Below are 27,874 nucleotides of genomic sequence, written 5' to 3' on the forward strand. Positions count from 1 at the left end.
ATTAAATTAATAAATTTTAAAGTCGTCATGAAACAGAAGATAGTCTTTGCTTCCCTATATCTGAGTGAATCAGATTCTTGAACAAGAAAGCCTGTAGGCGGGTCTTGGTTTGGTACACCGGGAAGTCATTGGATGGTTGTAGTTTGCTGTTGCTGTGATGTCATGTGAATGACAGGTTGTCCCGCCCTCAAACCAGTAAACATGTCATCAGAGATGTCAATACTCATCTATATGATAATATTTCATAAGAATTTAGAGTTCAGTGTGCACTTCAAGTGAAACTTGAGTGAGTTTGTCTCGAGGTTCCCATTCCAGGTCCATTTCAGAAAACTCCAAAACCTGTGGTCCGTATGGACAACGCATTCTCATCCTAGGGCGTCATCTAATACCTGGTTCAGATTACATGATTTTAGCCCGATTTTGGCACGATCCGTTTGACGTAGGGTGTCGTGGGGGTTCGTAAACGACAACGCGCATCGGGACGCAAGATTTGATCCTATCATCTCGTATAGTGTGTCATAGTGGGCGACAACCTACGTCGCGTCTGCGATGCTTCACAACATCACGACAAAAAGACTAGCGCATGTTCAATTTTTTTAACGGTCGTCCATGACGGTTCCGTCACATGTATGAGGCTGACCAATAGGAGCACAGAAGCTTTTCCGAGCACAACTTTCAAAAATGGCGAAACAAAAGAGAGACGATGGTGCTAACGTTAAAATTAAAAGTAATAATATATAAGAAAACAATATTTTACCTCGCTACTAGTTTCGCCTTTTCGATGACATCACGCACCTCGTTAAAGACGGTACACAATGACTGGTCAGGAAGCAACGTGTAGTCTGACATGTTTCTCAACCACGACACGACAAGATTTTATGAGTCAAAATCACGTAATCTGACACAGTGACTATCGTAACTATCTAAATCCGACGCACATGGCAACCTTTAGCGTCAGTTAAATGACGCGGGTAGGGTTGACCACTAGGAGGCGCTTCTCATATTGACGCTGAAGGGTGCCATGTGCGTCGGATGTTGATGCATGGTCAAAAGCGTCAGTCAGATGACGCCTTGGGATGAGAACGGGCTGGTATGGAGGAGGACCTTCAAAGGGGGCAGATTGGATCAGTTATCTGTAAATCATGACGTTCCTGCTAAAGCAAACTGTGTTTGGACATGGGAAAAACATCTGAAGCATCCAGTCAGCAATTACACCACTCTCATTTGTCAGACTGGAGTGGGGGAACAGGCATAAACATTTCCTCCAGTTCTGGCTTTTTCTCCTCTTCAATCCTTGTTTTTTCTCTCCTGAACCTTCTGTTCCTCTCAGACAGAGGCTCTAAAAAGGATGACGTCGAGAATGTGATGTTCTTTTTGCCACTTTTACTCGGTCTCCAAAGTGAGGTTCTCCCACGCACTGGCAAACCTGACAATCATTACTGCTTTGTATGTGTGCTGTCAAAGAACTGACCTCGTTTTGAAACACTGTCATTAACTCAACTTCACGTCATTCCAAACTTTCTTCAGTTGAACTTCAAGGCAAGTTGAATATCCATGTTGCTTTTCTATACAATGAAATCATACAGACATCAAAATAAAAAAAAGGCCAATCAAACACCATACATGTAGTTTCACTTTACGCCAAGCCATTTGAAGTCATATGCTTATGAAATTTAAGTTATTATTTACTGGTGCATATTCACATTTGGTGCATAAACCAGGTTTGATGCCAGTTTTATAAATGTCAGATTAGATCATCAGCCATGACTGGCAGTCCGTCCATATCTTTCATTCGCCCATACAACCATTTCAAGCTGTGCAACCTCAATATCTCCTTTCCTAGTGGGACTCACCTGTGGTCCTCAATTTCCATGACAATGGGGGCTAAGAAATCCTACAGCTCAGCAGGAAGGGCCACTTCGTAATGCTGTTCTTGTCACTGTGTAAAGAAATTGGCGGTTGTCAAAAGTTGGCGGCTGTCACTAAAGACAGCTTGAAGTCGGCATGAAACAGAAGTTACAATAGTCTTTTCTTCCCTGTTGTGACGCGTGTCCCAGTGAAACCGCTTCTCGAACAAGAACAACTGCAGGATGGGACTTTTTCCATGGGGATTTGATTGAATGGTTGTGGTTTGCATTTGCTGTGATCTCATGTGATTGACAGGTTGACCCGCCCTCACGCCAGTAACACATCATCAGAGAAGAGAAGAGATGCTGCTGCCAGAGGGAAGGGAAGTTATTTTTATTAAAGATTATGAGGGCACATTAATTGCATGGATAAATCATAGCCTATATAATAAATGCTGCAATAATCAAGAATAAAACAAAGAATAAAAAAATCAAGACTTGGCAATTTTGATGTCATGCGACAAATTAATTACATAAGACTTGTTGCATTATGCAAAAGAATGCCTAAACTCGATAAAATAATGAAGTTCCCAGTGCATTGAAAGTGCCCTTTATTTATTTACCAGCAGAGGGAGCCAGGATATTTTCAGCAAGAAGAACACCATGCACTCGAAACATGTAAATAAACTATTCATTTAAACAATTGCATTAAGTGAATGTGGAAAAAGTGAATGTGGAAAAATGAAGGTCCCCTATAGATGAGTGGTATGGTGTGTGTGTATATATATATATTTTATATCTAAATACACACATTTTTATATAAATACGTATATATTTAATACATATTTTCATGTACTGTATATAGATTTATATATAATTTATATTATATATAAATATTTTATATTATAAATAATTATACACAGTGCACCCACATATATAATGTAAACACAAACTTTTATTTTGGATGCGATTAATCACTTGACAGCCCTACAGTTTAAGATCCAAACCGAAAAATATGATCACATTCAAATCAATGACCAACATAAAACCTGCATAGCCTTTATAATAAATGAACACAAACTAAACATGGGCTTTTTTACACTAAAGTAAAAGGGATAAAATGCAATAAAATGTTACTTTTACAAAAAGACAATTAGAGCAAAGAAAGAAAGAATAGCATAAAAGGATCAATATTGATTGTAAATGTACATTTTTCCCCGTTTAGTGCTCCACACAAAGTCATTCACCCAGAAAAAGGGTGTCTTGTGTCTTTCAGATTATTCTATAGAAAATCTTATAAAGGTGAGAAAATAAACCTTACGTCTGGATTTAGGATTTTTGCATAATCTTTCACTGAAACAGCAGCTCAGCAGGAAATTAAAGAGGAGAAGAGGGATAGAGTTGCGGCATGGCCAAGATTAGCCCAGTGCTACAACAACAAGGCCGTTCTGGCCGTTTCAGTTCTGAAACTTACAGGATATAATATGATGACCTCTTAGATGTCAAAAGCTCAAGGAAAATTTGATTTCTCACTTCATCACCCCTTTAATTTTACATAGAGCTGGTTACACGACAAAATCATTCATGTTATTTCAGTTACCTCCCTATCGGACACTATTCATTTGGTAATGAATTCAAAAGTATTCCTTTTTCAATATAAGATAAAAAAGCATCTTAAGATCGATGATAAGAGAGCTCATTATTATGCCCTGATTGGACTTGCCAGAGATGGAGAATTTTACATGGCAGAAAGCCATTCTCCGTTGCCTGGAATGTATCCATTGACATTACCTTTGCCCATTTGCCCTGCTCACCCAGAACCGAAAAACAGTCAACATCTCCATATGTCCACCCCGAACCCAGAGCCAGTTCAGCCCGCTGAGGACCCGAAGACAGAGCTCACCGCAGACCCAGAGCCAAAGTCTCCTTCATTACCACTGCCCCGAGTCTTTAGATGATTTATGAAAACTGTTCGGTCCACTCACTTGCACTGGAGCATCTGGAGAGTCTTCTCTTGAGCAAGAGTCTGGAGTGTTTCAGACTGTCTGTGACCTGCTGGGGTCAAAAAGCACAAGGGTTAAAGCTCATTCACATGCTGGCCTCTGTTTCTGACACGGTCAAGGCCCTCCTGGTTGTGTATCATTGAACCCAGTCACCACAGAGTCATTAATGGATTAATCTATCACTCACAACAACAACTCTGTGGCCTTCAGATCAACGCATTGTTCATATTTAGCACCACCTCAGCATTCCTTCACAACATAAATCACAAGCCTTTCTCTCTAAATCTATAGGAGACCAAAAGAAAAACACAATTCTAAAAAATAAACAATGGAAATTGTCGAATGTGATGGAACTGATAAAAGGTAAAGCAAAGGACACTAGAAAAAAAGGCTTCATTGGGGTTCTATATATGAAGCATAGGGTTCTTTACTCGACTCCAAAGAACCTTTTATGCTAAAAAAGGTTCTACAATGACAAGAAAGAACCCTTTTTGGCACAAAGCTTCTTTATAGGCTATTATTCATTCATATATTACATTATTCTGCAACATTTCGTAGTTGCAATTAAATGATTGTTTATTAAACTGTTGCAGTAACTTTTTAATGATGCTGATTTTTGGAGGAGAAAAACTGAACTGGCACTCTTCGTGTGATATTGATTAACTACATAAAATGATATAAATATATAGATTTTCTAACCCTCTTGAATTTGTGATCATTCACATGCATTCATAAATACATTTTAGGGTCTTGATGTTCGTCAATAATATGAAATATTTAATCCGGAAAGGACAAAACAAATGATAATGAATGAACCTAACCTTTTTCCTGGTTACAAAGAACCCTAAATGGTTCTCAATATTGAACCCCTAAAAAGGCTTCTGTATAGAAACTTTTATGGGTTCTAAATATGTAGCGCTGATAGAACCTTTTGAGGTTCTATAACCTTTTCTTCTAAGAGTGTAAGTTAAATTTATGTATGCTTCTATGCAACAAAAGATTCAAATTTGAAACACAAAATTAATTACATTACTGATATGACACATTTGTCCAAAACACATCTTGGGAGGCAGAATAATTAATATGCACCTGAGCCTGACATGCTGCCTACTGAGGAGGCATCTCACTATATTTGGAACCAAGCATTAAATGTCTTTGGTAGATAATTTATAGAGGGTGATAAGCTATGTTTTAAAATGCATAAAAACGCGTTGCCTTATCATTTTCTTTCAGGTAGTGCATGAACTTCTACAGCACACAAACAAAACGGTTGGGCTTTGATTCTCAAGGAAATTAATTATGCGCTGTCAGGCAAGCACAGGGTATCAGTATTTTCTCTGCTTTTCTCTCTGTTTCGCACACACGCACAAATGACAGGTCATCTTAACGCTGACAGAAGAATCTCTGGGCTGCTGTTACTTAAATGCTTTTGAAAGCTCTCATTTAGGGTGTCACACTGTGTGCCGGACCTATCCGAGAATGGACATGTTTTTCATCTAAAGATATACAGCAATTGCTTTTTAGACACGCACTAACGAGAAAGCACATGGAGACTATCTGTGAGGAATGTCAAGTTCATTAAAAGAGGAAGAGCTTCTCGTTCAACCGGCTGATCGATTTCCTGTTTGTGTCAATATTAGTACAGAGCTCATTGCCTTAAAGGGTTAGTTCACCTTAAAATGAAAATTAAGTCATTAATAATTACTCACCCCCATGCTGTACCAACCCCATAAGACCTTCGTTCGTCTTCGGAGCACAAATGAAGATATTTTTGATTAAATATGAGAGGTGGATCACTGCTACATAGGCTGCTTAAGGGATTGACGGCCCAGAAAGTCAATGAAGAAAATGTTGAAATATTCCATGTGACTACAGTGGCTCAACTATAAGTTTATCAAGCGACGAGAATACTTTTAATGCGGAAAAAACAAACAAAAATAACGGCTTTATTCGACTATTCCTTTTCTTCCTTGAACACTATGTAACATTTTTTACCTTGAAATAATGTTTCCAAAATCTTATCAAGTCGTAACAGGGTGAAAGGCACTTCATGCCTTCGCTTTTACACTCGAAAAAATGCAGGGTTAAAAATAACCCAAACTTAACCATGCCGCTAGGTCACTATAGTTTCATTCGAAACGCTTTCCTCACTTTTAATTACTAAACGTCCACAATAAATACGATATTTACGCGATGAAATTACAATTTAAACTGCATATTTCATGAAGTAGCTGATATAGCTGGTTTACAACTAACGCAGCATTTTGTCAAAAAATCTGACCGGCTAGCTGTGGCTATTTTATGTTTTACAGAATAAATACGTTACCCCTCACACTTCCATATCAAAGACTGAATGTTGAACAGTGAAATTGGCTTTCTGTTACCATAACTTGCACTCTAAAAAATGCTGGGTTGGTTTAACCCAATCTTGGGTCAAATATGGACAAACCCTGCCGTTGGGTTACATTTTTAAATAGCATTTTCAATCTAACGTTTGGGTTTGTCCATATTTGACCCAAAATTGAGTTAAAACAACCCAGCATTTTTTTGGTAAATATTCATAATAACTTACCATAAAACACTGCCCGATCCGAGTGGCGTCGTGCTCCTCAAGTCAGAAGTGAAGAATCCAGAAAGTTCCGCAAAGAATGAAAAAGTAACCTGTTGCTGGGTCAAAATAACCCAACAAGATGTTTATTTGTGAATGACCCCCTTACAACTCATGTTACCCAGCATGAGTAACCCAAGAATGTGTTTACAGTACCCCAACATTTTGACCCAGCACAATCAACCCAAAAATTTGTTTACAGACACTACGTAACTTCGGGGTTCGGGTAATAACCCAAGCACGAAAAGAACTACAAAACTCGACTGCTTTACGTCAAACAATAGTCATTATTTCGTTTTTTTTTTCGTTTCTGATGAAGCAATACATCATTCTTTCATGAAATCATGTAACATACTCTAAATTGTCTGTGGACATGTTTCATTCTAAAGCTAAAGTTCAAGTTTTTGCATCCAGTGTAAGACATGTGTGGATATGTGACCTTGGCTTCAGGGTTAGAGATAAGGAGCTGTTTGCATAAAAGGGATCAAGTGTCACACAGTCCCTATGACACACACACACACATAAATGGCTGTGAAACAACAAGGAAAAGAATCAGTCACATGTCAAACCACATGACAGAATAGATAGAGTGCTGTCTGCAAATGTCTGTCTGTGAAATGAGATGAAGTGCAGAGGAAAGATGAGTTGAGACAGGAAGGGAATGTAAAGGGGTGAAAGCTGAGATGAGATGAGAAGTAAAGAGACAGGAAATAAAAGTTGAGAAAAGACAAAAGAATAAAAGTAAAGAGTAAATGAGATGACAAGAAGAGAAGAGATGAGATGTAAAGCAAAGAGAAGAGGCAAAAATACATTGTGAGGTGAAATACAAAATAAATAATGAAAAGAAGAGATGAAACTGAATGCAAAGTATAGGCTATAAAATAAGTTTTTTTGAACAAATGAAACAGAACAAAGTGCTAAGATGCGACAAGAAGTATATAACAGAAGTATTTAAAAGAGGTCTGCATGAATAAAATAAAAAAATATATAAAAATGAATAAAAAAAATCAAATACAACAAAAGAAATGGCACACATATTAGATATATTTCCTCACCGATGTCATATCTGATGTCACATTCCCTGCTGACTGGCTCCTAAACCACTGCACACATTCACAAGTGCTATGGAATGTAAATAAACACAATGTAATTATCGATTGACATATGAGCCTACGAGGACTCAAGAAGTATAAACTGGGAATTTACTACTGGCTGCAAAAGAAATTATATACTGTCTGGAAACGATTACTGACACGTTTAGCATTTCTGCTTCTGAAACCAACCTGACAGATCTGTCCTTAATAACACTCAGACATGTATATATTCAGGTATAATCTAGTAGGCTGCTATTAACAATGTTTTTATGCATACTTCAAACAGCAGGATGAGCTGTTACTATGACCCTTCATATTAAAGAGAAACTACAGAAATATTTTGTTAGTGCATAGGTTCATTTGTCATGATGATCAAAGTGCTCTAAACCCCAGACATCTGTCATTGTAACTTTTATTGCAATAACAAGCATTTGCGGTGAGAAGCAGCATCAGTAACAACAGGATTCTCCCTTAAATAAAGACTTCAAAAACCATCCCGTCTTGGTAATAGTCAAATATTTTAGGAATGCAAAACCAATAAAACTTCCTTCTCATCTCTTGTCATCTTTCTCCCTACATCCATATTCCTAAAAAGGCACGTTCGTCGTGAGTGAGGTCTGTTTTGAGTCACAGACCACCCTGCGATGATCCGAGAGCTTTTCCGTTAGCTGCAGTCATAACATAAAGCAGAAACTATAAAAACAACTTTACCTTTAGGGTTTCTGTGTAGGGTGAGGATCCACACTCCTAAACACTACGACAGTTAGAACCAGACTTTGTGCCTTGATGCAACAGGAGAATCATTAATAAAAGAAAATACATGTAATTATTTGATTTACCTTCAAAGTTGCGCAATATAGTAATGAAATGCCCCATGCAAAACATGACATAGCCTGACATGACATACGTAATATAGCCTAACATGACGTGTCATGTTATGTTATGTCATGTCATGTTAGGCTATGTTAGGCTATGTTATGTTATATTATGTTATGTCATGTCATGTCATGTTAGGCTATGTTATGTCATGTCATGTCAGGTTATGTTATGTTATGTTATGTTGTGTTGTGTCGTGTCATGTTAGGCTATGTCAAGTCATTTTAGCCTATGTTATGTTATGTCATGTTAGGCTATGTTATGTTATGTCATGTCATGTTAGGCCATATTATGTTATGTCATGTTAGGCTGTTATGTTATATCATGCCATGTCAAGTTAGGCTATGTTATGTTATGTCATATCAGGCTATGTTGTGTTATGTTGTGTTAGGCTATGTTATGTTATGTCATGTCATGTTAGGCTATGTTATGTTATGTCATGTCATGTTAGGCTATGTTATGTTATGTCATGTCATGTCAGGCTGTGTTATGTTATCTCATATTGTGTTAGGCTATGTTATGTCATGTCATGTTAGGCTATGTTATATGTTAGCTAATATTTGTTAGTGATGTTATGTTATGTCATGTTATGACAACATCACTAACATATAACATCTAACTTATAACATAACATTACATGACATGGCATAACATTACAATAAATAAATAAATAAATAAATAAATCATTACAGAAAAGCTTTTGCAGCACATTTTGCAACTATTTTGTGGAACTAAGATCAATATATGTGTGACCAGCTCCATGTTGTGATGTGGAGAGGTGTTTGAGAGTCTGGTCACAGCACTGCTGTTCCTGTCGGTCAGATAGGAAGCAATAATGAGTGAGCAGCTCCAGGCTAAAGGACACTGAAGGAGCTTCATCAGCAGAGCCACATCTCACAAGACAAACAAGCAACCCGGCCAAACTAAACAAACACTACAATAAGCCTACACAAGTTGATTTTATGTGTAGGCTATTGGCATTATTCTTATTATTTTAAACAGAGAGTTAACACACGTACACACACATGCTCAAAACAAAAACTATTAATAATAATAAATAAATGTATACATATTTGTATTATAACAAAGTTGAAAATATTAAAACTAATCTGTAATATTTATACAATGGAAACACTGAGCTTTACACAAAAATAAATGGCAACTGACCGACTGACACACACAAAAAAAAAAAGCTTTGAAAAATAAGGTCAGTATCCCTAACTCAAACCCACAATGCATTTCGAGGTGGCAGAGGGGCGAGAGCAGTAAAGAAGGTGGTAATCCAGGCTAATATCAGGAGGTCTCTGAACGTAAAGCCTGTGCAATAAAACAGGGATCAAATTAGAGAGCAGAATCAGTGGTAAATCTTTGATGAAAGCTGGCCACCCGAAACCCCAGCAATTCTTATAAACGACCATTAACAGAATATTACAAGTCTAGCTCCAATATTATTCTCACTGGACGCATAACTGATAAACAGACCCCGAGGAGAGTTATTGTAAATGTAAATAATCCTAAACTGTGTCATGGGATCAATTCTTTTCATATAAACCAGAGGCAGCATATTATAAACAAACTTCAACATATCTCCTGTTTCGCGTGCTGCTGAATCTCATTGTTTATGGAAATACACATTTTAATGAACACCAATTATTGCCATTTAAGGTGGTCTCTATACTGTATGTATAAGTGTGTGTGTGTAGAAGCAAGAGGAAAGCTTTTTATAGGAAAATTACGCATTTATTACTGAAATTGAAATTTCAAGAAAAAAACATGATGTTTTGGTGGCTCTATAATAGTTCTGGTTGGTTCAATTAAAGAATTTTGGGTCAATTTTTAAACATTAATTAAATTAATGAAATTTAACATTTAAATCATATGAGAATATCACTGTGAAGACTTTAGGAGGTGAAGACTAAAAAAAAACTATGATATATTTATACTTTACATTACACTTTATCTCACAATTACCTATTTGCTGTGGTAGAAATGGGTTTGTCATAAACATCAAAAATCAGGAGGAAAAGGAAAAGGGTCAGTGTTTGTTTCGTTATTCAATTGACCTGCTTGTCATCACATGGACTAGAACACCAGACTCTGAAGAGCTCTCACACAGCTTATTTACACTACACATTCTTACGTACTATCCTTACTATCAAAATAAAAAACCATCCCATGCATGTGTCCAAAACCGTCTGAGTGTATTTGGCTCAGGTATACATTCTGCAGTCCAAATGTCAGTCAAATCTGAAATCATACATAAAGGAGCAGTCAACAGTCCCCAAGAGGAATAAACACACTAAAAAATGTCTTAATGAAAATATAAAACAGTTTAGGGGATAGAAAATATAGCGACCCCAGTATTGGTAGTATAACTACTGTTCAAGAACAATTTGGCTATTCTTGATCATTGTTTTAAATGAAATATTAAGCCATGTTAAACCTTTTCATGTTAAGTATTGCAGGATGTCCGTATATATAGAGCCCATATCTATAACGCTCATAAGCATGCATGTGGTTTTCTTCCCATCAAGTATGAGAAAAAATCATGCATTCTTGAAATCATTCCAAATCATTGACTTTTATGCTTCATGATTGCTTTATATGCTACACACACACATTCCACCAATCAAATTAAAAAACGAACATGCACACACTAGGTATATGTGCATGTGCATTCATTTATTGCATTAGAGTCACGTTTCATAAAAGTTATAGCTTGCAGTTGTTTTTTAATTAAAGGAATTTGCAGTAAAACATACACTGTTCAATTCCAGAAACAATTATGTAGAGGACCTTATCAGGACTGACGCAATTAAATAACAAATAATGAATAACACACCTTCAATTGCAGTTTTGACTCAAAAATCGACTCAATACTAATTTCGACACGTTTATGCGCATAAACACCTGTAGGTCCATTGATTTTTAAGTGTTTCAGAGGCTCTTAAATATCAATCTGATAAACTGTGGGCAAAATCAGTGCAAATTGCACACTGATTTGAATCCATTTTATTCTATTGTGAACACCAAACACATGCTTTGATAGCAGCACAGAGATCAGGACGTGACCGCCTCTGTTGTAACTCCCTACTGAGAGTAGATGATGAATGTGAGACATTGCGCTCCCCACGGATCTGACTCTCATTCTTCAAAGTCTAAATCAAACCCAAATGGTATACGCACATCGAAACATTCCTCATTCTCCCATCTGTCCATCTATCGTTTTCATTTCAACTATCTCCTTTAGCTTCTGTCCCACATTTATACAGTACGTCAACTTCCTTCACAGGGTTTCCCACATCAACAGCTCGGTGATGCATTAACCCCTGAGCTGGGAAAGCCAGAATGTGGGAGAGTACAGCAGGATCACTGACCCCTATCTTTGCACATGAGGATTGGCCCTGATGGCCAGGCATTCACTGTGACTGTGATTGCAACAATATTATGACCATGGACAATCATGCCATTTTAAAGGTTCTTGAATTTGATTTGGAGGTCTCCTACAATATGTTTAAATGCACCAAAGGGTCAAACAACACTTTAATTTTCTCGTAATATCCATTGCAGCATCACCAATTGTTTTCGTGTCTGAAACGATTCGATTTCAGTCTCTCTAAACCTCTCCTGTCCGAGAGCCTACTCTGCTCTAATTGGTCAGATGGCCCAGTGCTCTGATTGGTCATAATGGCCCTGTCTGTTGTGGTTGGTCTACTCTGCTCTGATTGGTCAGACGACTCAGTCAGTTGTGATTGGTCTTCTCTGATTGGTCATAATGGCCCAGTCTGTTGTGGTTGGTCTACTCTGCTCTGATTGGTCAGACGACTCAGTCAGTTGTGATTGGTCTTCTCTGATTGGTCAGATGGCCCAGTCTGTTGTGATTGGTCTACTCTGCTCTGATTGGTTAGACGGCCCAGTATGTTGTGATTGGTCTACTCTGCTCTGACTGGTCAGATGACCCAGTCAGTTGTGGTTGGTCAGACGGCCCAGTCTGTTGTGATTGGTCTACTCTGCTCTGATTGGTCAATCAATTCAAGACCTCGTCCTTTGGAAGTGCAGCAAAGTGGATTTGCTTTCTCAGCAGAAAACAGCGTCTTCTTGACATGTCGAAAACATGAACCAAACTCTTCCAGTCTCGGCTACAACTGCAGTGTTTGAGGGCAAATCAAAGCAGACATTCGCCGGCAGCCAATGGCATTATGCAGTTTTTTTGCAAATCTACGTAGGTTCGAGCAGATTGTAAGGACCAACTGACAGCAAGTTATAGCCACAACTTTAGTTTAAAAGAATACAAACATATTTTTATAGCCCATAACTTCTGGCGAAAAATAAAATGTGTAGACCACATATGTTTACATTTATTCATTTAGCTAACGCCTTTATCCAAAGTGACTTACAATTGCTATATATGTCAGAGGTCGCACGCCTCTGGAGCAACTAGGGGTTAAGTGTCTTGCTCAAGGACACATTGGTGTCTCACAGTGGATTCGAACCCGGGTCTCTCACACAAAAGGCATGCGTCTTATCCACTGTGCCATTACCACCCCATATGTTTGCTTCATGCAGTTATCAAATGGAGAATACTTTGAAAGGCTACAAAAAAACAAAGTAGCTATTATTTGGGCTTAAAACTGACATTACTGAACAACTCGTCTCAGGCAGTTCAGAATCGGTTCTTTCTTTCAGGAGACAATAACTCCATTCACTTTGATCTCTGAAACTTTGCATTCACAACCAGCTATATTACACACTACATGAAAGGTAATATCTGAAAAAGTATAATAGCGGCACTTTAACAAATCAGATTTTACAGTTCAGTTGGGTATTGATCAACATTCTCACCCTTATAATTTTAGGGGTTGTTAATGGAAAAAGGTTGGGATCAAAGCCCTCAAATTGGCTTTTAAAATTGGGTACATCATCCATGTTTTGGTGTAAACACTTCTAGGGCATGTCAGAGCAGACTGCTTTTATTTACAATAATTATTTCCTTCTTGCCTGGTGCATTAACTTCATTAAGCTGTTTGTATATCCTTATTATTTATTTAACCAGGACAAAAATAATTAAGAATGTCTTTTACAGAAATGTCCTGGCCTAAAATAACAGGGAGTTCCTACCGGCGCAAATATATACACTCCCAACCTGTCCTTAAGGTTAGAAAAACACTAAAGAATTAAGATGCATTGCTGTCTTTGGACAACAATTAAATGTGTCTGACTATGATTTAAATTAAAAGACAGCTCTTTAGTGGACGCATGGGGGTTCAAGTGGCCTAAAATTTGATTTAGAGGTGATATGCATTTGTTTTTAGTCTTTCAGGCTGTCTGGAGCTGAATATCAATGTTCTGAGAATGAGAAGTCACTGAAAGCAAAAACAATGCAAGACAACATAATCACACCCACTCAGAACACATCTATATGGAGTGGAGATTTGGACCAATTACGTAGCTGCGCATTTGCATGCGAATGAATTCTCCATAACTCGTGTCACCTCAAACTGCTAATGTTTTGAAAATTATAAAGTCACTGGCTAGTGCTATCAATGTTAACAGGACAGTTCAGCAAACAAATACAATTTCGACATCATTTACTCACCCTCCTGTCGTCAAACCACGTTTATGACTTTCTTTCTTAGAACACGAAATAAATTATTTTAAAGTGTTTTAGCAGTTTCTATCCAAATAATGACCGTCAAACATCAAATTCTTTGTACAAATGCTTTGGTATATTAAAAACAATTGCGTAAAGAATTATATGGCATAAATATTACATAAATAATAAATTATGCTATGCTGTCTGAAAGATGCAACTGTTGGATTGTATATGCGTGTGTGTCGTGTGCCTGTTTGTGTGATCTTCTCACCTTGTGACTCACTGGGCATTAATAAACAGCTTAACCTGGCGATGAGAGTAATCACCTAATCTCCCTAATCACATGACTCATCCAAGACTGTGCACATGCAAACGCATAGCTGGTTGAAATTCGAAACCTGCTTTAACATGATTGATTCATGGCAGGTATTACTAATGCTGATTAAAAGATTACTGAGAGTCATGGTTGATCAATAGAAAGTAAAAAGAAAGAAAGAACCTGAATTTGGCGTCAGTCTGTTCTCCCAAGTCGATACATAGATTTTGCTGTTGCCATGACAACACCATCGCCAGATTGTCCAAATAAACAAATCACTTCAACTGTTTGGACCTTTCATGCTAACCCTGAATTACATATATTTTCACCACCAAAATGGTAGGTTGCAAGTTGAGACATGCCGAAGAGCTTTAACCCTGATTCTCCTTTGTTAAGAGTCATTTCTGATGTTGTTTTTATCGTGTTTCTGGCTTTGATGGATTTTAAAAGAATTGACAAAGCGGTTTTGAACAGAAGCCATGCAGGATCAGAGTGAATTAGTGAAATGAAAGAGAACATATAAAACACATTAAATGTGTTGAGTTTCAGCTTTTATAAAAGGATGGGTTAAATCAGTGGCCCATTGACAGTGACTAATCTCAGTCAAAGGCTGCGAACAAAATGTTTTTATTTATTTATCAGGAACCCACAATGATTCTGCAATGGTGTGAATTAACACACTTTTTTCCAGCCTTCATTATCCGGGACAGATGACCCAAACCCTCTGTAATTCCACTCTTATTCGGATATAGGTCACTGTGACCATTAACAAAAAAAAACTCATGATGAGTTTAGATCAGGCCTTTCTTGATAGCAAAAATTGGCTGATGAAACAAGCTAAATTGAGAAAAGCGTCTTGCGAGAAGACCTTTGTATGAGTTAACTGATGATATCAGTGCTGGGATTTCATAATTGCAGTAATCGAAGAAGTTAATTGCACATTCATGACATACTATCAAATATATCACTTTGGATCCAGCATTATGCAGTTTTAACAGTGTTGTGATGCATTGAGAGAGATGGACTGAGCCTCTCAGAAATAATCCAGGTTATCAGGCATTTAGAGGAATGCAGATCTGCCAAAAATATGATCACAGAAATGAAGAAGCCCCGTAGCCTCATGTTAAATTTGCATGACCCTTTCCCCCCTAAAAAGCTCAAAGAAATACCTGCTTCTAGAATATTTTCCAGTTCTAAAACATGCAAGTTGCAACCCAAAGAACAGTGCCCTAAAACACTAAAGATGTGAGTCATTTCAAATCTTAAGCGCAAGCATACATTAAAACTCAAGATCTACTAAACATCATCTTTTGTTTTTTCATGTAAAACCAAAAGTCATCCAGGGAGAATAAATGACGACTAACTCTCTCTACGAAGAACAAACTGAATTCTTTTTGTACTATCCATGAAAACCCTCATCTGAAGTTAAGCAAAGTTGGTAACAAACTCATATATGGTCTTCAGAGAAAGAAAGTCTACTAAGAGTTTCTGTAGCGCATCCCGCGGGGTACAAGAGTCCAGAACTTTGATTAAAAAGTTAGTTCAGCAAAAAAGTCCTCATTTACTCATTATTCACTCAGCCTCATTCTTCTAGAATGATCATTTTTATCAAGCTTGTATATTTAAGTTCAGTAATTTCACTTTTCATAGGTAATCTTCATTGTCATTTAAGTGAAATTACTGAACTTAAATATACAAGCTTGATAAAAATGATCATTTTAGAAGAACATTTCAAATGGCACTTAGAGGCTTTTGCATCTGAACTCTTCATTTATTATCCAACGCTCAGTTGGATTAGCATCAATCGCAGATGAATAAATTCATCAGGAAACCATATTATGTATTTGGCAGGGCAAACCAACAGCTCCACTGGGATCTACAGGGTTCAAAAAAACAGGTCGATGCTGAAAGCTAAAATTACTGATTTTCTTCTGCTAACTAGCATGCAAACACATTTCTCTGACATGTGAATGTCATGTGCCTATATGGTCATGTTGAATTGAGAGGGTTATGCTGATTAGAGTTGACCAGCCATTAAAGCTTAGCTCGAGAAAGAACAAAACATATGTTTCATGTATTTAAACAGCAATATAATGGTTAAATGCACAAATTTAGATCAAGGTCAAGTACCGCTCGAAGAGATAACCAGCCTCTTAAGGATTTCATGTTTAAAATTACAGGCATTGTAAATGAAGCAAAATAAATCTGCAATACTACAAATGCAATCAACAATCCTCTGTAGATCTTTAACCACAATTCTCAAGTGTGTTCAATGGCATAAGGCAAAACAAGCTTAAGCTCGATGGTGAAAGAAAATGATCATACAGTAGATGACCTGTCCTGCAAAATACAGCTACGTACACTATAAAAAAGTTTTTTTTTGTTTATTTTTTATTTTTAAGTACAATCAACTTTGAAAGTCAATTCAATTTAAATTACATCAAACTGACTGTTGAATCTTGTGCAACTTCAAAGTTATACACGTTATTTTGATGAGTTAAAGCAATGTGAAAACATATGTTGTCATAACTTATTGATCGTATCATTTTTTTGACACCAGAGCATTTGAGGATTTAGTAGACATTTTTTGTCCAATGTTTATCAGAAGAATTATATAGTTACATTATGTTTTTTTTTTATTCTAGCATAATAAAATAGCCTTCCTTGCATTTGAATTTACATTTATCTGTATTATATAGTCAAGTCAAGTCGAAGTCGTCACCTTTATCGCTGTATACAAGATTGTTTCAAAGTAGTGACAACAGGAAAATAATGCAGCAGATCTGAGAAAATAGCATCATAGTCCAGTTTAAGTAAGTTCACTGATGGTTCATTTTTGTTGGGAAAAGTAATTTAGTTCATTTATCTATAAAGTATACAGCTGCTCTGGAGAAAACAGTGATGTACTCGCTCAGGCCCACGTTTCAAACCTCATTAGCTTAAGTAGATCTTAAAACCAATGGTCTCTACGATCAACTTTCCTCAATAGGCTTTTGAGAAACGCAGCCCTGAGTGTTCCAGTTCAGTGTTAATTCAGTTTTGTTGTAAAGATCATTCATTATTAAATTAGTTCATTTAGTCTATAAAGCAGTTATGCAAATATTACGTCATCGTCCAGCTATTGGTGGCTGTGAGACAAAAAAAAAAAAACGTAACTCCCCTGAGGACAACGTAATTTGGTTTCTGAAAATGCTCTTAGGGCCGTTTCACACCAACATTGTTTGGTTCGGACTTTTCAGTTTGGTCCGAAACAAAATTACAAGTGTGAAACCTCCCTCAGACCACGGTCCGAACCAAACTGAATGAAATTTGGTCCGACAAAAAGAGGTAGTCTTGGCCTGGATCAACCAGAACAAAGGTTTGGTTCGTTTAGTGTGAAAGAATTTCTGTATGGTTCGGACTTTCAGACCTTTATACAGGAAGTTCTGGTGGTTCCCAAAAAGCCGAAAAAAAAAAACCAGAAGGTGGCAGGAGAAATGAGCCGTGGTGGCACATGGGGAGAGGAGGAGACGAGTTTTTTAATTGAAGTATGGTCTGACGACGTAAAAAGTCAACCTTGCAGCCTTCTCCTCCTTTCCTGCCGGCGACGATAAAATGTTTGCGCGACGAGGACGTTCATTTGGCTAATTTGAACTAGCGTTGTGTATAGTTGGTGCTGCAGGTAATTATGCCATAAAAATAACAATAGTTGCAACGATACGCGTCAGTTCATTCATGTTGTCAAAGTTACACGCCGAATAGAGAGCCTAAGTCCCGCCCCTCTGCTTCCGACTCACTCATGGGACCTTATTTCGGGAAAAATATGTGTGGTAGTCAATGGCCAGAGATAACTTATCTTTTTATTCCATCTGAACTGTGCCCTGAATTACACATATGATGTTTGTCAATTTAAAAGATAATTCTGAAAGTCAAAAACGTCAGTTTGTCATAAAACAGAAGAGAAACATTTCGTTTTATGTGAAAATCGCTCAATGAACTACATCTCTCGGGAAGCGAAACAACGAGCGAGATTCGCTGCTCGTGTGTGTGCAGTCTGGTACAAAACACTCAGGCATGACGGCGTAACGTTACGATTATAATGTAAGACTATAGAAACAATGACAGACATTAGCCTCAGTAAAGTTAGCTTCATTCATTGAGAGAAAATGTGCGCCTTTGGGGTTTGTAGTCTTTGTAATTACGTATTGTCTTATACCTCAACGGTTTTACATCAAACTGTGACTTTCTTTACTTTAAAATGTATCTTTTAAATTGACAAACATCATATGTGTAATTCAGGGCACAATTCAAACGAGATCAAAATATTTGTTGTCTCTCGCCATTGACTGCCATACAATATTTTTCCGAAATAAACATGGTGGTCGACCGGAAGGGGAGGGACTTACGCTCTCTATTGACAACACGCTGACGTCAGACACATGCACGTCCATTTACTAAACCAATCAAAGTCAAGATGCAGCCAACATAGATGATGACGACAGGACGCAAGTATGTCACATGAAGGTCTTTAGTGCGCTCGCATAACTGCAGTGTGAAACCAAACCAAATGTATCAAAACGTGAACTTTGGTTCGGACCTTGGTGCGGACTTTCAGGTGTGAAGAGTCACTCACAATGAGGAGGACGGTCCATTTAAAACCATTACACACAACACAACACACATTTTCAAACCTTTAAAAATACGGTGAGAGTGACCACGTGACTGCGTAAAACTATTGCACATATTGCATTTCCCAACAAATCAGATTTAGATCGAACAGTTTCAGTTCTTTCTAATTGATTGAGCCAACCGCAATCCACCAAGTGTCTCCATGATGTAAAAGTGTACTTTTGGAGGAGCTTGTAAATGGAAGAATGGGCCTATAGATCTTTTATTAACCACTATATTCAAGAGTTTCCACATACAAAGAAATTAACTGCACTAAGTCCTCAAACACCATCTGGGAAAACTACCAGAGATGAGTGTGTTTATGAAATATGATAGCATGTGCTACATACTCTATTATACGGTGCACTGAGATAAAGTGCACCACTGACACTTTACATGAACAGGAAACAAGAGCTGCGTTGTGGAGTCAACCTCAGGAGGTCAAACTAAATATTATAGCCAGTTTACTTTCTTTGTTTTTTTTTTATTTCTTTTTACGTTTCATTTTTGCAACCCAATTACCAAAATATGAGAATAATTAAAACACTGGTAGTCACACAAAATGTCACACTAAATCAGTGAACATTAAATAATCAAAAGAGGCATATCAAATAAATTAAATTAAAAATGCCACATGGGTATTTTTATGGCTATGCAGGTACATTAATTGAACTATGAATTGAATATGTCATTTTTTCCCATAATTTCAGTTGCTGGCTAGACAAGAAAGGAAGAACTACAGCTGTATCTTACATACACACAAAAAAAAAAAAACATGTGGTATTTGTTTTACTGTTTTTTGGTCACTAAAGTGTACCATTTTGCGAGAACACATTACCCGAAAATAGAAGAAGTCAGAAAAAGCCTTCTACACATCTCCATCACACAACCCCCCACCGAGAGACCTTTTTGATATCCGGGAATAGGTCCAGCCCCAACCCTTCAATTTCAAACAAGATTGGTCATTTCAGAGGGAAATAGAGAGGGAGAGAGAAAGGGTTGCGGGGGAAAGAGAGAAAAAAAGAGAAAACTGGCGAAGAGATACTTGTGCATTGAGCAAACGTGTCCCAATTTCATTCCATTAAAACGGATTGTCACAACGCATTCTGTCATAAAAAAGGGTAATAAATAAACTGTGTTGTCCTCCGGCATGCTGGGGTTCTCTGATCAAATACATTCATTTATTTCAACAGGCAGTATAAACAGACTTAATATGAAACGCACACAAACTCCACATGCTTCGGCTCAGCGAGATGAAGAGAGGACGGGAGAGGTTGTGAAATGTGCAGTGAGTGTAAAGGCTTGGGTTTTATTGTGGATTGGCTTTCATTAATGAAAGATGGACAATCAACATACTAAAGATTATAGCAGGAAGGTTATGAACTCCAGCACATGAACCTACATGTACATAACTCAAAAATCAAAACAGGATGAAATATTGAACAGGTATTAAATAGTTCTAAGTATTACTCATCTAATATGACTTGAGCATTATATTCTTCTTAAAAACTCTTGGCATGTCACTTATAAAAGACAGCAGCATTAACATTTCTGAAAAGTTTCTGTTCTACAGATGAAAGAAAGTCACAGCGGTTTGAAACGACACGAAGATCAGGATGATGACAGAATTTCCATTTTTTTGGGTGAAATATCCATTTTAATTCTTCAGTCGCTTCTGAGACATGCTAAATGAAACTCACAAAGCACCTCTGGTGAAGTATTTTGCTAAATGTCTTTCTGTCACTCAGCCAAGCTCTGCTGATAAGAAAACCTCAAATATAACATATTGTGAAAAGCCAGAGAACTGTGTGCGTTCTGGTTATATAAAAATGGGCATGTCTTGATTGGCCATTTCCTCTTAGATGTGAATTACTCTCAAATGTTCTGAATCACAGTCAACCCATTACTTACAGGTTTAACGGTCTGGTAGGTCTCTCGAAATGTCTAGTAAAAGTGTGGCTCACAATGTAAGCTTGATTTCACCATGCACAGAATAAAAAATAAATAATCTCACAATTCATTTTTTATAAAGTCAGAATTGCGAGATTTTAAAAAAAAAGTCAGACGTGTGAGTTTGCAATTCTGACTTTATTTTCTTTTGCCCTCAGAATTGTGACATATAATGTGCACTAATATGCATTAATTCATGCTTAACCAATGCAAAGATAATCATAAGTTAATGTATAACTAAAGAACTAACTAAACCATTAATTAATGATTACTGCATTAGCAACTAATAAAGAGTCTGTATTAATAGATTAAGTAATACATGAATTGCTATTAATTCAATGTGTCATTGTGTATTAATTAATGTGTTATTGTGCAAATTAATAAATTAATTACCACAATTAGTCAAAGCTATGCACTTCAACTTCCAGTTGTCTGCTTTAATTAATCATTAGCTAATGATTTGCAAAGGTATCATTATATTATGACTTTACTTGTGGGGGCACATCATTATTAACTAGTCATTTAGTAATTGTAGTAATTTGCACATGAATTTGCACTAACAATGAAGTAATTAATCATGTATTAATGCATATTAGTGTACCTGTCATATTATCTGGAAATACAACACTTTGGCTCATTCTGGAAATTAACATATTAATTAACACTATTAGTTAAAAAATGTGTTATTATGGAAGTAATCCACAATTACAAATTTAATTAAAAACAATTCATGTATGAACTAATACATTACCATTTATAAAGTTCAAATTGTGAGATAATTTTAATTTTTTTAAATATATTTTACTTTTTATTCTGTGGGCTCCATACTTCACAGAAAGTAAAAAGGGTAGAATGGAAGGAAAAATAACCGAAACACATTAGAAAATAGATGGTCTCTGTTGTGACGCTGAAGTCGACAAATTTGAATTTGAAAAGAATTTGATGTGAACTGAAAAGAAACGACAACCATGTTACTTAGGTAAATCATATTAAGGTATATCCCACAAGCATAGAATTAAATGTGGCCAAGACTTGTTTCAGAGTCTTGTTTGCTTCATAAAGTGCATCAGCGAACATTACAGCCGCAAAACTGCTTATTTGCTCTGCTAATCGCTCCAAGTAAACAGTTCTCCTGTGGTTGCATGGTTCATGTACATTTGCTTGCCTACTTCTGGAGAAACAAAGCTCCATTAAGCCTCAAAAACATGAAAAACGTTATAAGAGTTTTGTAATGTTTGTGGATCGCAGGAAAACCCACTTTTGATAGACTTTGCAAAGCTTTGGTAATAATAAAACCATGAAAAAAATACATTCTTCATACCATTGCTTCTAGAATGAGACTTTAATGACATAATTTTCTCTCTCAAGGCCTAAGGGAAATAGAGGTCAGTTTAAGGTCTCGGACGATCACTACATCCATCATATAGGCTGTTGGGCTCGCAGGGCAGAATGACACAAAACAGACGGACTTGACAGAGAAAAACTGTATACAGCAAAAGTCATGACACAGAAAGTTTTGGAACGGGTTGGAACTAGTTTCCTATTTCACGATCTGCCAATCCTAAATTAGCTTATCAAGAAAGTGGTGCCATTAAAACATAGGGCAGTTAATAATATTACAGCACAAACTGCTCATTTCCATTCAATGAAACCCTATAGTTACCAGAGACTGTCAAACTCAGACGTTTGTTTTCTGTGTCACATTCACGTTTTCCCAAGTTGTTTGTGGAACAGTCCAAAATTCGATTGTTATCTATGTAGTTTAATCTCATTTGTGTCTGTAAACGTAGCACTTTACGGATAGGTTACAAAGCAAACAAGATTTTCTATTTCCATTTATAGCAACTTAAAGTTCAGAATAACTGAAATATAGTCAAATAAACTACCTTATGGTTCCTTTATAGTGCAGACCCAGTCCCCATTCACTTCCACTCATCCCAATGCATCAAATACTGACGCTTTTGACATTTCGTCTACATCCAACGCACATGGCACCCTTTAGCGTCAATATGAGACGCAGATATATATGGGCCAGAACGCGCCTCCTAGTGGTCTAACCCTAACCCTACCCCAGACCTAAACCTACCCATAACCAAAGTGTGTTATATTGACGCTAAAGGGTGCCATGTGCGTTGGATTTATGCGAAATTTCAAAAGCGTCACTATATGACACCCTAGGATGAGAACGCGATGGAAAAAAATGACGGTGAACATTCTTCAAAATAACTCTTTTTGGGTTTCACATAAGAACAAGGTAAAAAACAGGTTACACAACTTACACTTTCTAACTTATATTTCACTTGCTTTCTCCTTTTTAATGAGATAGATATGTCAACCTTCAAACACCCTGAGCTTTAATGAAATTTAAAATCTGTCTTTACATCTGTCTGCTTCAGAGCAATAATGAATACGAGGAAATTGCCAACGACATCCTTCAAAAGTGTCTCTTTTGGCCCAGAATCACCCTACATGCTCTCTGTTTTCACTTTCTCGGTTTCTCACATTCTTTAAATCGATTATAGTTCATGCAAGGCAGTTTCAATCACACAAACACAGCACCGGAACACATAGTTTATACTTTGAATGGCATGTTTGCTTTCCTGAAAATGCTTACACACATGCTCACACTCAAACACTTGCATCCCATTTACAGAGTATGAGGGGAAAAGCCCATTGTTGATAAATGATTGCTATTCTGTGAGCATTAACCCTTGTAGGCTCATGTACTCAAACACATGCATCACAACTGTCACTTCTTAAAAATACGAAACTATGGCATTAACCACAAATTTAAACCAACCTCAGAAAAAGGCAAATCTCTAGCCTGCAGCTTTATGCATATAAATTGGACATTAAACATTACGAAACTGTGAAAGAGGACAGAAATTAAAATTCTTGTTTATTTAACAAGGTACTTTCCATAACTTCACTAATGCATATTTCTCTCTCTTACTTGGTTTCATGACAATAAACAACAAATGGGCTTCACAGCTGCCGTTTTGAGGGAAGACACAAGCCAAGCTACGGTAACAAGGTTAAAGGAAATGTGGGCTGGGAGATGCAGACAGGGATGTGTGATCTTTAGATCTGAAGATTGCCCTCATAAGGAGACGCATTTCTTTTAATCTGTCGGTGCACACTATAGTGCTGCCTAGATTCTCCCTATCCAACACTTCATCTGCGCACGATTAATCTCTGAACAACTATAAACACCTGATCTGAATATCCTTGTTGAAATGGCTACTGCAATTTGTGTACTATGCCTTGCCTTAGATATAATGACCTGCGCAGTCCAATCTCACAAGTGACATTACCACCAACATTACAAAGAAATAGCCTCAGCCTCTGAAAGCTGTCAAATCAACAAAAGGCAACAAGATGCAAGTGCTTTGATAAGTCCCAGTTAGTCTTTCTTTTAAATACAATAGTATTAGTATAAAAAAGTAAAGCTGTCCTCGAAGGAGTTTGACAAAACTAGCTGAATGGAGAAGTGTTGGGTTGGCTGAGAACTTTTCCAGTTTAAGTTGAAGGTGTGTGTGTGTGTGTGTGTGAAGGGCCTTAATCCAAGCAGAAATGTCTGTCAGGCAGGCTGAGATTGCGTTGGCATCAGCATAGCGGGGATAGGAAAAGCCATGTTTCTGAATGACAATGTGAGGCAATATGTAAAGCGCTTTGGTGGCCATTGAGTCTGTGAAAGTCAATTTACCGCACTGTAAAACAAAATATTTTCAAGATTTGTTATCACAACATTTTTTCTTTTGTCAAATCAACTTAAACAATTTGTTTAGTTGAGATAACTTATTATTTTGAGTTTCTGATGATTAAATTAATCTCCTTCATTGTGTTAACTCACTTTTTCCAGTTCAAGCAACTTAAAATTTTAAGGCAAACTGGTTACTTACTTTAAGTTAAACCAACAATATTTTTTTTTACAGTTGTTTATTCCCTGATTGTTTCAATTTATGTGAAATAATCAGTACTTATTACTTTTGGGAGGACAGTAATTCTGATAGCATACTTAGTGGCCTCAAAAACGGATGTCTTTAACCATTCTTGAACCAGCCTTAATTCTTTATATTCACTATATATTTTATCTCACTGTAAAAAATATTGATGGTTTAACTTAAAAAAGTAAGTAACCTGGTTGCCTTAAAATTTTAAGTTCATTGAACTGGAAAAAGTGAGTTAATACAATGAAGGAGATTAATTTTACCATCAGAAACTCAGAATTATATGTTATCTGAACTAAATAAATTATTTAAGTTGATTTGACAAAAGAAAAAATGTTGTGATTACTACACTGTAAAAAAATATTGTTGGTTTAACTTAAAAAAGTAATTAACCTGGGTTGCCTTAAAATTTTAAGTTGATTGAACTGGAAAAAGTGAGTTAATACAATGAAGTAGATTAATTTAACCAACAGAAACTCAAAATAATAAGTTATCTCAACTAAATAAATTATTATAAAGTTGATTTGACAAAAGAAATTATAGAAATATTTGACAAAAGAAATATTTTTTTACAGTGTATAGCCTGTATTCCTCTGAACAATCTTTGAACTTTCTATTACAGCACTTCTTATGTTTCTTGATGACCTGCTCTGTCGTATTCCTCATTTGCAGGTTGCTTTGGATAAAAGCATCACCTATATTGAAGAAATGTAAATGTGCCTCTTTTAAGGGCCCTAGGACACAGTGGGGATTGCAGTCAATGTATGCGTCATGGAGAATTATTGAATTCATCTGTCCACAATGAAGGCTCATCAGGGAAAGGAGACTAAAGCGCATCAGCATCCGAGACAGACAAACAGTTACTCCCACTCGATTCCAACCCCTGTCCTATCTGGAAACACCCTAAATCGTCCTCTGAACTGCCACCAAGTGCTCAAGGTACTTACCCCAGGCCATAAAACTGCAGAAACCTTTTAGTTAATCTGCCTCTTCACCAGTGTTCAAAGTAAACACCACTCTGCATAGCAATTTAGCATGGCTGTTTTCCCACCAAACCTCCACGGCAGTGATCTGCAGAATAAGAGGACAAGAAGTCTTTCAGAATGCTTTCGTATCCACTTAGCATTGATACAAATCATATCCAATGAAATGGCTTGACAAAAAATGTTTTGAAACAGTACGTTTTGGACAGAAAGTGTCAAATAGGCTTTTTAAAACATAATTTGCTACTTGCTAGTCAGTTGCACGTTTTATTCTCAATCCAGAGAGCATTTGATTGGACAAAAATGTGTGCAGGATGAGTCATAAATATTTTTTGTTTCATTTTACCAAATGAGAGAACCAACACAACCAACAATGCATCTATGAATAAAATAAAATTGAAGTTGTAAATAAAACAAACAAAAAAAATATTACTGGAGTCCATTTCTTCGTCTTAAAGTTGAGGAGTCTTTCTTCTTCAAAATATCACATTTATTTCAATGTGTTCCTTTCCATTTTTCTAAATTACGTATTAGGACTTTCTAAATTAGTAAATCCTTCACCAAGTTTTACAAATGCAGATTCAACATCAGAGCCTCGCTTAACTCTTATTTGTGCTTCAAGCAAACATCCTTCATAATCATACAGTAACTGCATAAATCTGTCATGGAGGTAAGAGAGCCAGACAGCAGGTGCAGAGAAATAGTGTACTTTAATTAAGAGAGAGAGAGAGCGAACCAGAAAGGTCATTAATCAACAAAAATATCCTCACTAAGAACTTAGAGCTTCTTGAAGAAGGGTTACGTTCAAATAAAGTCTCTACTTGAAGAAACAACAACCCAATTGAGACGGTATTGATAGAAGATAACAAGTAGAGGCATGGGTTGATGATTATTTAGGTAGAAAGAGAGGGGAGAAATAGAGACTCTAATAAAGAGATAAGGATTCAGGTGAAGAGGGGATGTGTGAAAATGAGGACAACGAGGGGGGGGTGTGATAATGAGAAAATAGTGTAATGTGAGAGTGGGAATGAGAGAAAGAACCAGGATCATGACAAAATCGCTGTGTGAATCATGGGTAATCCTCATTAACTGCACTGTTGGAGATGTTCTGACATCATCACTGTCATCATAGACTTATTGCTGATATCGAATACTTCCCTGTAGTATGCGAAAAACAGTATGCCAAAAAGTCCCCGAATGACTTACAACTTCCAAAATAAGTGCGCATTCAATGGACACTACTATCCCATGAGGCCACAGGAGAGGATTTATAAAGGGCACGTGACAATAACAACATGGCGGATGTAGTACGTCTAAATTTCACACTACCCACATTCACACTATATAGATGGCCGCGAAGTAAATTCATGTTCAAATGTAGCACCTACTCGTGTGGTTTTGAACTCAGCTTTATTTTTTATACGTGTTTAAGCATAACAAGTGAGATTTAAGTATTGTGTACAAACCTTTGTCTGCTTCTCTGGTTCTAAGTGACCACATCTGGCTCATGAAAACTGCTGGTTGCTTCATCATTGAAAATATTGCATCTGAAATAACATGGATCAGTACAAGTTGCAAAATTTGATGGCATAATTTTTTTAAATGTGCAATTAGGTATGCATTGTAAACATTTTACACCAAAATCAGAGTGTATTTTACAGTTTTAATACTTACCCCACCTTGCACTCTAATTTACCCGTTTAATCGGGCTCACACAATAATGCACATTCTCTATTGAACACACACACATTGATGCTCTGGCTATATATAAAGCTGAGTTGTGACCCCAAAGGTCAGATTCGAATTGAACATTTATCTGAAATGGAATTAAAAATCTATATTATGTTCAAACTTGTTGTTTGACTGTACTAATATATAGTATATATATATATATATATATATATATATATATATATATATATATATATATATATGCCTGGATTCCTGTTGCTGTATTAACATATAATGCAGTGAGATCATGTGACAACAATGTAAGCGTAATTTATA

At 36.8% G+C, this 27,874-nt stretch overlaps 1 long non-coding RNA gene across 2 annotated transcripts; it reads right to left on the reverse strand.

Moving 5' to 3' along the window:
- Positions 1–953: 953 nt before the first annotated feature.
- LOC120476734 (uncharacterized) lies at positions 954–27,418 on the reverse strand. Of its 2 annotated transcripts, XR_016150067.1 has the most exons (6): positions 27,334–27,418; positions 25,832–25,955; positions 3,639–3,902; positions 1,854–2,216; positions 1,472–1,565; positions 954–1,339 (listed from the first exon to the last, which is right to left on the reverse strand). It is a non-coding gene; the product is annotated as an uncharacterized LOC120476734 (long non-coding RNA). The 2 variants fall into 2 exon arrangements; XR_016150065.1 differs by lacking the exons at positions 25,832–25,955; positions 27,334–27,418 and adding an exon at positions 6,423–7,231 and having other exon boundaries at positions 954–1,565.
- Between the last annotated feature and the right edge of the window lie 456 nt (positions 27,419–27,874).

This window comes from Pimephales promelas, chromosome 24 (genome assembly GCF_988280905.1).
Source record: "Pimephales promelas chromosome 24, fPimPro1.hap1.1, whole genome shotgun sequence".
NCBI classification, from domain to species: Eukaryota; Metazoa; Chordata; class Actinopteri; order Cypriniformes; family Leuciscidae; genus Pimephales; species Pimephales promelas.